Source organism: Pseudophryne corroboree, chromosome 2, assembly GCF_028390025.1.
Source record: "Pseudophryne corroboree isolate aPseCor3 chromosome 2, aPseCor3.hap2, whole genome shotgun sequence".
In the NCBI taxonomy this organism is placed as follows: Eukaryota; Metazoa; Chordata; class Amphibia; order Anura; family Myobatrachidae; genus Pseudophryne; species Pseudophryne corroboree.
In genome coordinates, this window is record NC_086445.1 from 77,658,432 (window position 1) to 77,671,953 (window position 13,522).

General features: G+C 46.1%; 1 protein-coding gene across 1 annotated transcript in view; it reads left to right on the forward strand.

The window, feature by feature from the left end:
* Positions 1-13,522, forward strand: part of PANX1 (pannexin 1) — a 168,731-nt gene that overhangs the window by 23,763 nt on the left and 131,446 nt on the right. The gene's annotated exons all lie outside the window — the stretch shown is intronic.

The following is a 13,522-nucleotide window of genomic DNA, read 5'->3' on the forward strand; positions in this document are numbered from 1 at the left end:
AAGAAGTGACCGCGAACCATTATCACCGCATTTGGCGAAAATATGTTGCGTGGTGTGAGGCCAGGAAGGCCCCGACGGAAGAATTTCAGCTGGGCCGTTTCCTGCACTTCCTACAGTCAGGGGTGACTATGGGCCTAAAATTGGGTTCCATTAAAGTCCAGATTTCGGCTCTGTCGATTTTCTTTCAAAAAGAACTGGCTTCACTGCCTGAAGTTCAGACTTTTGTTAAGGGAGTTCTGCATATTCAGCCCCCTTTTGTGCCTCCAGTGGCACCCTGGGATCTCAACGTGGTGTTGGATTTCCTAAAGTCTCATTGGTTTGAGCCACTTAAAACCGTGGAATTGAAATATCTCACGTGGAAAGTGGTCATGTTATTGGCCTTGGCTTCGGCCAAGCGTGTTTCAGAATTGGCGGCTTTGTCATGTAAAAGCCCTTATCTGATTTTTCATATGGATAGGGCAGAATTGAGGACTCGTCCCCAGTTTCTCCCTAAGGTGGTATCAGCTTTTCATTTGAACCAACCTATTGTGGTGCCTGCGGCTACTAAGGACTTGGAGGCTTCCAAGTTGTTGGACGTAGTCAGGGCCCTGAAAATTTATGTTTGCAGGACAGCTAGTGTCAGGAAAACTGACTCGTTGTTTATCCTGTATGCACCCAACAAGCTGGGTGCACCTGCTTCAAAGCAGACTATTGCTCGCTGGATCTGTAGTACGATTCAGCTTGCACATTCTGCGGCTGGACTGCCGCATCCTAAATCAGTGAAAGCCCATTCCACGAGGAAGGTGGGCTCTTCTTGAGCGGCTGCCCGAGGGGTCTCGGCTCTACAACTTTGCCGAGCAGCTACTTGGTCGGGGTCAAACACATTTGCTAAATTCTACAAGTTTGACACCCTGGCTGAGGAGGGTTATTGTTGAGCCATCTGTTGAGAGGCTCAGTTATATTTTCATACTGTTAACTGGGTATTGTATCACGAGTTATACGGTGTGATTGGTGTGGCTGGTATGAGTCTTACCCGGGATTCAAAATCCTTCCTTATTGTGTCAGCTCTTCCGGGCACAGTATCCTAACTGAAGTCTGGAGGAGGGTCATAGTGGGAGGAGCCAGTGCACACTAGTAGTCTAAAGCTTTCTTTTAGTTGTGCCCAGTCTCCTGCGGAGCTGCTATTCCCATTGTCCTTACGGAGTTCCCAGCATCCACTACGGACTACGAGAAATAGATTTACCGGTGAGTAAAATCTTATTTTTTTTGTTTCTGCTTATATTTTCTAAAAGCCATCTTTTTTGCTTTCACAGTAGGATCAATTCAATTTGCCGACAGTTGAATAGCACCGGGAATTAGCTCCCGTTGCTATTCAATTGAGCTCATGTTAAGTCGGCGAATACCCGTTCTCCCGGACTTAACAGGTTGATTTGTCAGGAAAACGGGCATTCTCCGACTTAACTCCCCGGCGCGATGCTGATTCCCGACAGAATCAGCCTTGCGCCAGCTACGCACCAGCACTATTGTCGGATTTCCTCTCGCATCCCCCGGGGGTGAGAGAAGAATTCCAGACAATTGTCACTTGGCGCGGTATTGAATAGCACCAAGAGCTAATTACCGGCGCTATTCAACTGTTGGCAAATTGAATTGACCCCAATATTTGCTACTTCTTTCGCAAACCACACTGGCTTCCTTTTCCTTGTGTTTTTCTGAACACTTTTTTTTTTATACAAATGTCTGTTGCCTTTAATATTGCACTTTTTAATGTTTCTCACCTCTCCTGCACTGCTTCCAAGTTCCTCCACTCGGCTAAAGAATTTTCCCATCCCTACAATATGAGCCTTCCTTAAATCTAACACCTTTGTTTTTGTATGGGATAAGTCAGTCTCTGTCTTTATGCTTAACCACACTGCTTGATGATCACTGGATCCCAGATTTTCACCCACTTTTACGTCCGATATTCTGTCTCCATTTGTAAGTATTAAGTCTAATATTGCGTCTTTCCGAGTGGGCTCCTTCACCAATTGGTGAAGGGATGCTCCCTGAAGGGAATTTAAAATGTCCCTACTTCTAGTGGAACTAGCAACTATTACATCTCCTTTGAATGCCATTTTAGTTATGTCCTACAATAGGTTCTTGTCCAGTTCCTGACATGCTGGCCTGTATATCACGCCAATACGAATAATCGACTTCTCCCCTGTTTCCATGGTCACCCAAAGGGCCTCAGTTTGTTCTTCAATACTTTGTATTAAGGTAGTATTTATGCTTTTTTTTTTAACATACGTTGCTAGCCCTCCTCCGATTTTTCCCATTCTCCTCTTCCTAAATAAAGTACAGTATATCCCGGTATAGCTATGTCCCAGTCATGATTTTCATTGCACCATGACTCTGTGATTGCCACAATATCTAGATCATCCCTTGCCATTATTGCAATTAGTTCTGGGTGTTTATTTCCTAAGCTCCTAGCATTTGCACACATAGCTTTTAGGCTCGAGTCTTGTTTGTGCTTTTCCTGTTCCTATCTATGTTCTTATCTCTACCTATATTTATTTGGTTTTGATCTGAATTATCTTCTGTTGCTGTGGATAGGCTTCCTATTCCCTTTGCCTGCAGAAACAATACCTCTGTGTTGGGGGGAGCAGATTATTATTATTTATTATTATTATTATTATTATCATTTATTTATATGGCGCCACAAGGGTTCCGCAGCGCCCAATTACAGAGTACATATGCACATAATCAAAACAGTGACTTACAGTTGAAATCAATTTTGGACAAGTACAGGGTAACTAAGCATAACTACACCAGTAAATGACAGAGATAAGTTCCAGGTGGCCCAAAAACTGTGATTTGGGCAGTTGTGAATTATTAAAGAAGAAAAGGGTGAGCACATGAGGGAAGAGGGCCCTACTCGTGAGAGCTTACATTCTAGGGGTAGGGGTAGACAGACAGGGGTGACACAGATGGGGTACATAGAGAGCATGGAACAGGGGGTTAGGATGAGATTTGGCTGGGTTTGGTAAAGAAATGGGTCTTGAGAGCCCGTTTGAAGTTTTGTAGAGAGGTGGAGAGTCTGAGGGGGAGAGGTAAAGAATTCCAAAGGAAGGGAGCAGCACGTGAATAATCTTGGAGATAGGAGTGGGAGGAAGTAATCAGGAGACAGGAGAGGCGGCGTGCATTAGCAGAGCGAAGAGGACGGGTGGGAGAGTAAAGGGAGATAAGGTCAGAGATGTAAATGGGAGAGGATTGGGTGAGAGCTTTGTAAGTGAGAGTGAGAAGTTTGAATTGGATTCTGAAGGGGAAGGGAAGCCAGTGAAGGGCTAGTAGGAGAGGGGAGGTGGATGTAGTGCGTTTGGTGAGGAAGATGAGCCGAGCAGCAGCATTGAGGATAGACTGGAGTGGAGAGAGGTAATTGTCAGGGAGGCCAGTTAGGAGGAGATTACAGTAGTCCAGTCTGGAAATAATCAGTGAGTGAATAATGATCTTAGTGGCATCCTGGGTGAGAAAAGGTCTGATCCTGGAAATGTTTTTGAGATGAAAATGACAGGTTTGTGAGAGGTGCTGAATGTGTGGTTTGAAGGAGAGGGAGGAGTCAAGGATTACACCAAGACAGCGTACTTTTTTAACATACGTTGCTAGCCCTCCTCCGATTTTTCCCATTCTCCACTTCCTAAATAAAGTACAGTATATCCCGGTATAGCTTTATTCCTATTTGGTTCACTGCCCCCTCTATTTAAATAGTTCTTGATGAACCCCCCAAGCTTGAAGATGGGTGCAGGCCGTCACTTTTGTGTAAGCTCCTATCTTGTCAGATGGTATGACTATGGCCTATAAATCCAAATCTCTCCTCATTGCACCTTGTCTTTAGCCAACCATTGAAGTTTCTGATGCAATGAGTTCTGTTTTCCCCTCTGTGTACTGGCAATACGTCTGAAAAAGTTACAGTGGTTGCCACCTGGTTCAGAGCAGTCCCTAACTTCCTAAATTCATTATTACCAGGCTGCGGGTAATGGGGGTTAGGGATTAGGGCTAGTCTTACCACCTTGGTGTCGGGATCCTGACCTTCTGGAGGATCTGTCAGTATTTTTACTGCCGGAATCCCAAGTACCGGGTCCCCGATACCATCCCATATACGAATTTACGTTAATACATCCATCTTCAGGACTGTTATCATAGATTGCACTGCTGCTATTATCAATGAAGATCATTGTAAGTTTCACTTGGGAAAACTAAGGAGTTTTCTGAGGAGTGTATGTAGTGGTGCTCTGGCTATCTGCAGCCATCTCCGTCTGTGGTCATGCTCTGCAGCTGGTACTGTAGATTTTGTACAGGATAATGTGCAAGGTTAAAGGTTATGTCACAAATTAATAAGGGCGCTTATGTGGATGGACAAGTAAAATATATCCTTTAGCATCACTTTGTATCTTAGGTTTAGCGACCCATTTAATGAGGACCTTGAAAATCCAGTTCTGTGACTCCAGCTTTAGCCATTGATTTGGCCACAGATCTTAAGGCCCACATACACTTCAACGATATGTCTGAGGCTGAAGTCAGAGGCGATTTCCCTCGAACTCTCCCGGGAGCTTCCCATGAGTGGTTCTATACGATTCCATACGATTTGGTACATTTTGCATGCAATATATCGTATGCGATCCCAGCCATGCCTGCGGAAACCGACATATCACGAGTGCAGCGCTAACTATCTAGGGGTGCCGATCCGGCCCTCACGGGAATGCGCATCGGATCGGAAACACCTCCAAAATGCCTGATTTCACCCGATATATCGGCCCGAATGCCCAAAATTGGATGGGGCCCTTTAGAATACAAGCTGATCCTTCTATGCCCTTGTTGATTTGTTAATAGCTAATTTTAGCAGTGAAACATTTAAATAGAAAGTTTCCTTATTATCATCCAAGTTGTTTTGCTTGTGTAATGTTACAGTACAAGGAAATCTTGTTTTCCTAGATCATAGGCTCTGGCATGTAGTATCACAGCCTGCTTACCTCTGGCTTCCATAAATCTGCCATGAATAGTTCTCAGACCACAGCAAAGATACTCGGTGTGTTATTTAATCACTGGAGGGTACATTGCTTTTCATGGTTTAGTATGCTCCCTGTTCTCTTACTGTGATCACTGTATATACTGTATCTCCATTCTTATTTACCACTTGGCATATTCGTCTCAGTTTTTTTATTTACCAGCCTACAGGGCCGAAAACGTTATCATCTATATACTTTTTGAAGTGTGTATGTAAATATATATATATATATATATATATATATATATATATATATATATATATATATATATATATATATATATATATATATATATATATAATTTTTTTTTTTTTTTTTTTTTTTTTTTTTTTCTTTTTCTTTTTTTTCTTTATAGATAGGTGTGTGTGTGTGTGTGTGTGTAAAGATATGTGTTTAAATACGTGTGGTAAATTAGAAAATAAATCCTATATAATAAAAGGCTAATGCTGCTCCTCACCTCTATGGGAGGAAGTCAAGTGTTTTGCGTGCCGGAAGTCAGTGGCACCTGACAGAGCAATTCAAGCATTGCTCCGTTTGTGCGAGCACTTTTATGTTGTTCTGTCATTTTGATGGGCTGATCACTAGTATCCTAATAAGCTGTAGAAACACTATGCTAGGTCACGTGTGTTGGTAGTTGTGACCCCCATACACGTATCCTTTTTTCGCACCATGTGGCGCCAGATACCTGGCGAGACATAACTGAAACAGCACATGAAGCTATTCCTGTGCTCGCATACTTTCCAGAATTTTGTGTTTTCGTTCGCGAATAGTGTACTAAATACTGTGCTTACGAGTAATATTTCTCTTACGTCCTAGAGGATGCTGGGGACTCCAAAAGGACCATGGGGTATAGACGGATCAGCAGGACACATGGGCACACTAAAAAGACTTTTACTGGGAGTGAACTGGCTCCTCCCTCTATGCCCCTCCCCCAGACCTCAGTTAGACTTTGTGCCCAGGAGTGACTGGACACGCACTAGGGGAGCTCTCCTGAGTTTCTCTGGAAAATACTTATGTTAGGTTTTTTATTTTCAGGGAGACCTGCTGGCTACAGGCTCCCTGCATCGTGGGACTGAGGGGAGAGAAGCAGACCTAATTCTGCTTCGTTCAAGGGCTCTGCTTCTTAGGCTACTGGACACCATTAGCTCCAGAGGGTTCGATCACTTGGTTCGCCTAGCTGCTTGTTCCCGGAGCCGCGCCGTCACCCCCCTCACAGAAGCCAGAAGAAAGAAGCCGGGTGAGTATTAGAAGAACAGAATACATCAGACGGCAGAAGACTTCAGTAACGGAGGTAAGCGCAGCGCTCCATGCTCCCACACACATCACCAACGGCACTTGCAGGGCGCTGGGGGAAAGCGCCCTGGGCAGCAGTTACTGGGGTCAATTCTGACTGGCAAAGTGTATATTCGGGGCCGGGCACCGAATATCGTACCCCCGCCAGTATAAATATTTCACATTTAAGCGGGACTATAGCGCGCCGGGAAGGGGCGGGGCTTAGCTGCACAGCTCACCAGCGCCATTTTCTCTCTCTTCACAGCCGCTGCAGAGACGCTGGCCCGATCCCCCAAGCTCCTTCAAGTAACAAGGGAGCAAAACGGGGGGGGGCACTTACAATTTGGTGTTTTGTTGTTAAATACAGCGCTATCCACATATATTATTGCTGGTAGTATATGGGCGCTGGGGTGTGAGCTGGCATATTCCCTCTGTGTTTCTCCCTGTGGGCTTCCCTGTGGGTCTGTCTCCTGGTTTGAGAGTGTGGGTGTGTCGGTACTGTGTGTCGACATGTCTGAGGCTGAGTGTTCCTCCCCGCAGGAAATTACTGGGGGCGCAGAAAAGGATTTGGGAATGGCTTTGTCGGCACAGCCGACTGCTGATTGGGTAAATATGCTGAGTACACTGAATGCAAATGTGGCTTTATTGTCTAAGAGACTGGATAAATCGGATTCTCAGACACAAACATGGAGGAAATCCATGGAGGACGCTTTGTCTCAGGTACAGACCCCCTCGGGGTCACAGAAACGTTCATTTACCCAGATGGTAGATACAGATGCCAACACAGACTCTGAATCCAATGTCGATTTCAATGAGGCTACTTTACACCCAAGGGTAGTTAGGAGTATTCAGTACATGATTGTGGCTATTAAAGATGTTTTACATATCTCTGAGGAACCTGCTGTTCCAGACACGAGGGTTTGTTTATTTAAAGGGAAAAAGCCTGAGGTGAAGTTTCCCCTCTCTCATGAAATGAACGCTCTTTGTGAAAAGGCTTGGGAGTCGCCGGATAAGAGGTGGCAGATTCCCGAGAGAATATTTATGGCGTATCTTTTTCCCTCTGATGACAGGGAGAAATGGGAGTCGTCTCCCAGTGTCGACAAGGCTCTATCCCGATTGTCCAAGAAGGTGGCGCTGCCGTCTCCTGACACGGCTGCGCTCAAGGATCCGGTGGATCGCAAGCTGGAGACCATTTTCGTTAATACTGGTGCATTGCTCAGACCTGCTGCGGCGTCGGTATGGGTGAGTAGTGCTATTGCTAAATGGGCTGACAATTTGGCTTCTGATATGGATACCCTTGATAAGTATAACATTCTTTTGACTCTTGGTTTTATCAAGGACGCTGCTGATTACCTAAAGGATGCTGCGAGGGATGTTGGCCTCTTGGGATCAAGAGCTAATGCCATGGCGGTCTCGGCCAGGAGGGCGCTGTGGACTCATCAATGGAATGCTGATGCCGACTCCAAGAAGAATATGGAAGCGCTCCCCTTTAAAGGTAGTTTCTTGTTTGGTGACGGCCTTGCTGACCTGGTGTCTACCGCTACTGCGGGTAAGTCATCTTTTCTTCCTTATGTTCCTACACAACAGAAAAAGGTACCCCATCAGCAGATGCAGTCCTTTCGGCCTAATAAATACAAAAGAGGTAGGGGTTCGTCCTTCCTCGCTTCAAAAGGTAGAGGAAGGGGAAAGAGATCGCCTGCAGTATCAGGCGCCCAGGACCAAAAGTCCTCCCCCGCCTCTACCAAGTCCACCGCATGACGCTGGGGCTCCCCTGTGGGAGTCCGTGCCGGTGGGGGGCCGTCTCCGAGTCTTCAGTCAGGCCTGGTCTCAATCGGGCCTGGATCCTTGGGTTTTAGACGTAGTGTCCCAAGGGTACAAACTGGAGTTTCAGGAGATGCCCCCCCCCCCCCCGCCGATTTTTCAAGTCTGCCCTTCCAGTTTCTCTTCCAGAAAGAGCAGTAGTAAATGCTGCGATACAAAAGCTGTGTCAACAGAGGGTCGTGGTGCCGGTTCCCCCGTCCCAACGGGGGGAAGGGTTCTATTCAAGCCTCTTTGTCATGCCAAAGCCGGACGGCTCGATCAGACCGATCCTGAACCTAAAATCCCTCAATCCATACTTAAAAACTTTCAAGTTCAAGATGGAATCTCTTCGAACTGTAATCTCCAGCTTAGAAGGGGGGGATTTTATGGCGTCAGTCGACATAAAGGATGCCTATTTACATGTCCCGATATATCCTCCTCATCAGGCCTTACTGAGATTTGCAGTGCAGGATTGTCATTACCAATTTCAGACGTTGCCTTTTGGGGTTTTCACCAAGGTGATGGCGGACATGAAGGTACTCCTTCGCAAGCAAGGGCGTCACAATTATCCCATACTTGGACGATCTCCTGATAAAGGCGAGATCAAAGGAAAAATTGCTAAGAAATGTGGAACTCTCCCTGTCTGTTCTGCGACATCACGGTTGGAGTCTAAATTTGCCAAAGTCTCAGTTGATCGCGACAAATCGGCTGCCCTTCTTGGGCATGATCCTAGACACGGAACTACAGAGAGTGTTTCTTCCGGCAGACAAAGCTCTGGAAATCCAGACCATGGTCAGGGAACTTCTGAGACCGGCAAGTGTGTCGATTCATCAATGCACTCGAGTGCTAGGGAAGATGGTTGCGGCTTACGAAGCCATTCCGTTTGGCAGGTTTCATGCCCGGGTGTTTCAGTGGGATTTGCTGAACAAATGGTCCGGGTCTCACCTGCACATGCACCGGAAAATAAGTCTATCTTCCAGAGCCAGGATCTCTCTCCTGTGGTGGCTGCAAGGCTCTCGCCCTCTAGTGGAACGCCGATTCGGAATTAAGTCAAGGTTCTGCTGACCACAGATGCAAGTCTCCGAGGCTGGGGGGGCAGTCGCGCAAGGAAGAAGTTTCCAGGGAAAATGGTCAAGACAGGAGTCTTGTCTCCACATAAATGTTCTCGAGTTAAGAGCCATTTACAACGGCCTCCTGCAAGCGAGAAACCTTCTTCAGGGTCTTCCTGTCCTGATCCAGTCGGACAACATAAGAGCGGTGGCGTACGTAAACCGCCAAGGCGGTACAAGAAGCAGGGCAGCGATGGCGGAAGCCACATGAATTCTCCGCTGGGTGGAACAACACGTGAGCGCTCTGTCAGCAGTCTTCCTCCCGGGCGTGGACAACTGGGAAGCAGACTTCCTCAGCAGACACGATCTCCATCCAGGAGAATGGGCTCTTCATCAAGAGGTATTCGCAGAAGTGACAAGGCGTTGGGGCATTCCTCTGATAGACATGATGGCGTCTCGCCTCAACAAGAAGCTTCCGAATTACTGTTCCAGGTCGAGGGATCCCCAAGCCTGTGCGGTGGACGCCCTGGTAACTCCGTGGGTGTATCGGTCGGTGTATGTGTTCCCTCAGCTTCCTCTCATCCCCAAGGTGTTGAGGATCATAAGACGAACAAGGGTTCAGGCTATATAGAAAAGGAACTGACGCTTTATTTTTTCTCCAAAATTAATATACTACTGTGGATGAATTTAAAAAAGTATATTTATTATCTAAAACATCACATGCTCTTATTATATATTCTTTTTTTCTCGGCTCAATTTATGCCCTAATACATGTTTTTATGGGATTAATCCCTTTTATTTGTTGCATGTGATGTTTTAGATAATAAATATACTTTTTTAAATTCATCCACAGTAGTCTATTAATTTTGGAGAAAAAATAAAGCGCCAGTTCCTTTTCTATTTTGTATACTTTTGTTTTGGGACTGACAATCTCTTACTGGCAGCTGTGGTAGCGCGTCTGGGTTTTGTTTTTCTAGAAGGGTTCAGGCTATACTCATCGCTCCAGATTGGCCTCGGAGGGCCTGGTATCCGGATCTTCAGGAATTACTAGTGGAAGATCCCTGGCCGCTTCAGTCTAAGAGAGGACCTGTTACTGCAGGGGCCATGCGTGTTCCTGGACTTACCGCGGCTGCGTTTGACGGCGTGGAAGTTGAACGCCAGATCCTAGCCCGGAAGGGTATTCCCGGGGAGGTCATTCCCACTCTCCTTAAGGCTAGGAAGGAGGTCACGGCGAAACACTATCACCGTATTTGGAGAAAATATGTGTCGTGGTGTGAAACCAAAGCAGCTCCTGCGGAGGATTTCCACTTGGGTCGTTTCCTCCACTTTTTGCAGGCAGGCTTGGATGCAGGCCTGAAATTGGGTTCCATCATAGTGCAGATTTCAGCTTTATCTATTTTCTTTCAAAAAGAATTGGCCGCCCTTCCTGAGGTTCAGACTTTCGTGAAGGGAGTGCTGCATATCCATCCTCCATTTGTGGCACCGTGGGATCTTGAAGTGGTGTTACAGTTACTTATGTCTCACTGGTAATGAACCTTTGCGTAAGGTTGAGTTAAATTTTCTCACTTGGAAAGTGGTCATGCTTTTGGCCTTGGCATCCGCCAGATGGGTGTCGGAATTGGCAGCTTTGTCTCACAAGAGCCCATATTTGATTTTCCATGTGGATAGAGCGGAATTGAGGACTCGTCAGCAATTTCTGCCGAAGGTGGTTTCTTCTTTCACATAAATCAACCTATTGTGGTGCCTATGGCTACGAATGCTGTGTCAGTTCCGAAATCTCTTGATGTCATAAGAGCTTTGAAAATTTATTTCGCCAGAACGGCTCTGGTTCGGAAAACGGAAGCTCTGTTTGTCCTGTATGCTTCCAACAAGATTGGAAATCCTGCTTCCAAGCAGACTATTGCACGCTGGATTTGTAATACGATTCAGCACGCTCATTCTTCGGCTGGGTTGCCGAAGTCAGTAAAGGCCCATTCTACCAGGAAGGTGGGCTCATCTTGGGCGGCTGCCCGAGGGGTCTCGGCACTTCATCTTTGCCGAGCAGCTACGTGGTCGGGTTCAAACACTTTTGCTAAATTCTACAAGTTGGCTGAGGAGGACCTCATGTTTGCTCAATCGGTGCTGCAGAGTCGTCCGCACTCTCCTGCCCGGTCTGGAGCTTTGGTATAGACCCCATGGTCCTTTTGGAGTCCCCAGCATCCTCTAGGACGTAAGAGAAAATAGGATTTTAATACCTACCGGTAAATCCTTTTCTCCTAGTCCGTAGAGGATGCTGGGCGCCCATCCCAGTGCAGACTGTTCCTTGCAGTTGTTTTGATACTGGTTACTTTTGGTTACACGAGGTTTGTGTATCAGTGTATTCAGCTTGTTGCTGTTGTTGGTTCATACTGTTTTATCTGGTTTACTGTTGATCCAGTTGTACGGTATGTTTGTGGTGTGGGCTAGTAGTTTCTCGCCCTTAGTTTAAAAAAATCCTTTCCTTGAAATGTCCGTCTCTCCTGGGCACAGTTCCTATAACTGAGGTCTGGGGGAGGGGCATAGAGTGAGTACCCAGTTCACACCCAGTCAAAGTCTTTTTAGTGTGCCCATGTCTCCTGCGGATCCGTCTATACCCCATGGTCCTTTTGGAGTCCCCAGCATCCACTACGGACTAGGAGAAAAGAATTTACCGGTAGGTATTAAAATCCTATTTTTTTGTTACAAAGGAATTGGTATAAAAGGAGCACATGTATGCGAGTGACCCGCACCACGCAGCGTTATGCTTAATTTTCTACTTTATACTAATTCCTTTGCGACAATAAAAACTATTCTTTAGAACAGTACTTAGTACACTATTAGCGAATTTAGGAAAAAGTATGTAAAAAGGTAAAATGCAGAAGTCGTACTGTGGCACCTCTGTCTTTTGTCTTTGTTACCCTGATTATATACTTTTCCCTGTATTTGGTGTCTTAATTTAGTAATAGTGTACTAATTACTTAGAATTAGTATAGCACATTAAGGGCCATATTTCGTTAGCCGTGTCATTTACCCGCCGCGGGGAAAGGGTGGTAGCCTCTGGCTTTTACGTCCAAGGCTATTCAGTTACAGACTCTTTTCTCATGCAGTAAATTTGCTGCTAACGCACGTTAAGCCATGGGTTCTGGGATAAGTACCTGGAGCTATGGGTTAGCGCGTTCACGGCACCTGCAATAAGGGCACATACTGTAGATTTCTGTGTGTATGTGGCAATATCTGTATATTGACAAGTGAATTCTGGTATGTTGCATTGGCTGATGTCTGTATGTTACATGTCCTGCCGCCTGGTTTGCATCATAAAATAATTGTTTTTGGATCTAGCCAAAAGAGTTTTAATAGATCATGACCTTCACTATGGGGGTCATTCCAAGTACTCTTAGCAGCCGTGCAAAAGCATAGTCGCTGCCCACGGGTGAGTGTATTTTCGCTTTGCAAGTGTGCGAACGCCTTTGCAGCCGAGCGCAGCAAAAACATTTTGTGCAGATTCAGAGTAGCTCTGGACTTACTCAGCCCTTGTGATCACGTCAGTCTTTTTGGTCCCAGAATTGATATCAGACACCCGCTCTGCAAACGCCCGGACACACCTGCGTTTTCCCAAACACTCCCAGAAAGCGGTCAGTTGACGCACATAAACGCCCTCTTCCTGTCAATCTCCTTGTGATTGGCCGTGTGAACGGATTCTTCATTAAATCCATCGCCATCAATGATCCGCTTTGTACCCGTATAACGCGCCTGCGCATTGCGGTGCATGCGCAGTTTAGACGTTTTTTTATCTGATCACTGCGCTGCGAAAATCGGCAGCTAGCGATCAACTCGGAATGACCCCCCCATGCCTTCTATATGGAACACTGTTACCCAGGAAGGCTGCACATTTGTAGAGTAGCATTGGATTATGAAGGGCATGCTGTATTGACCTATTGGTTCCGGTATGAATGGTCGACCATGTTATGGTCGACAATCATTAGGTCGACCACTAATGGGCGACATTGACATGGTCGACATGAACACATGGTCGACACATGAAAGGTCGACACATGGAAAGGTCGACATGAGTTTTTTAAACTTTTTTTGGTGTCGTTTTTTGCGTAAAGTGACTGGGAACCCCCATTAGTGCACCGCGTCCTCTCGCATGGCTCGCTTTGCTCACCATGCTTCGGGCATGGTGCCTTCGCTCCGCTCGGCACAGATTACCGTTCCAATAGTAGTCCACGTGGATCGTAAAGTATGGAAAAGTTCCCCAAAAGTAAAAAAGTAAAAAAACTCATGTCGACCTTTTCATGTGTCGACCTTTTCATGTGTCGACCATGTGTCCATGTTGACCATGTCAATGTCGACCAATAGTGGTCGACCTAATGACTGTCGACCATA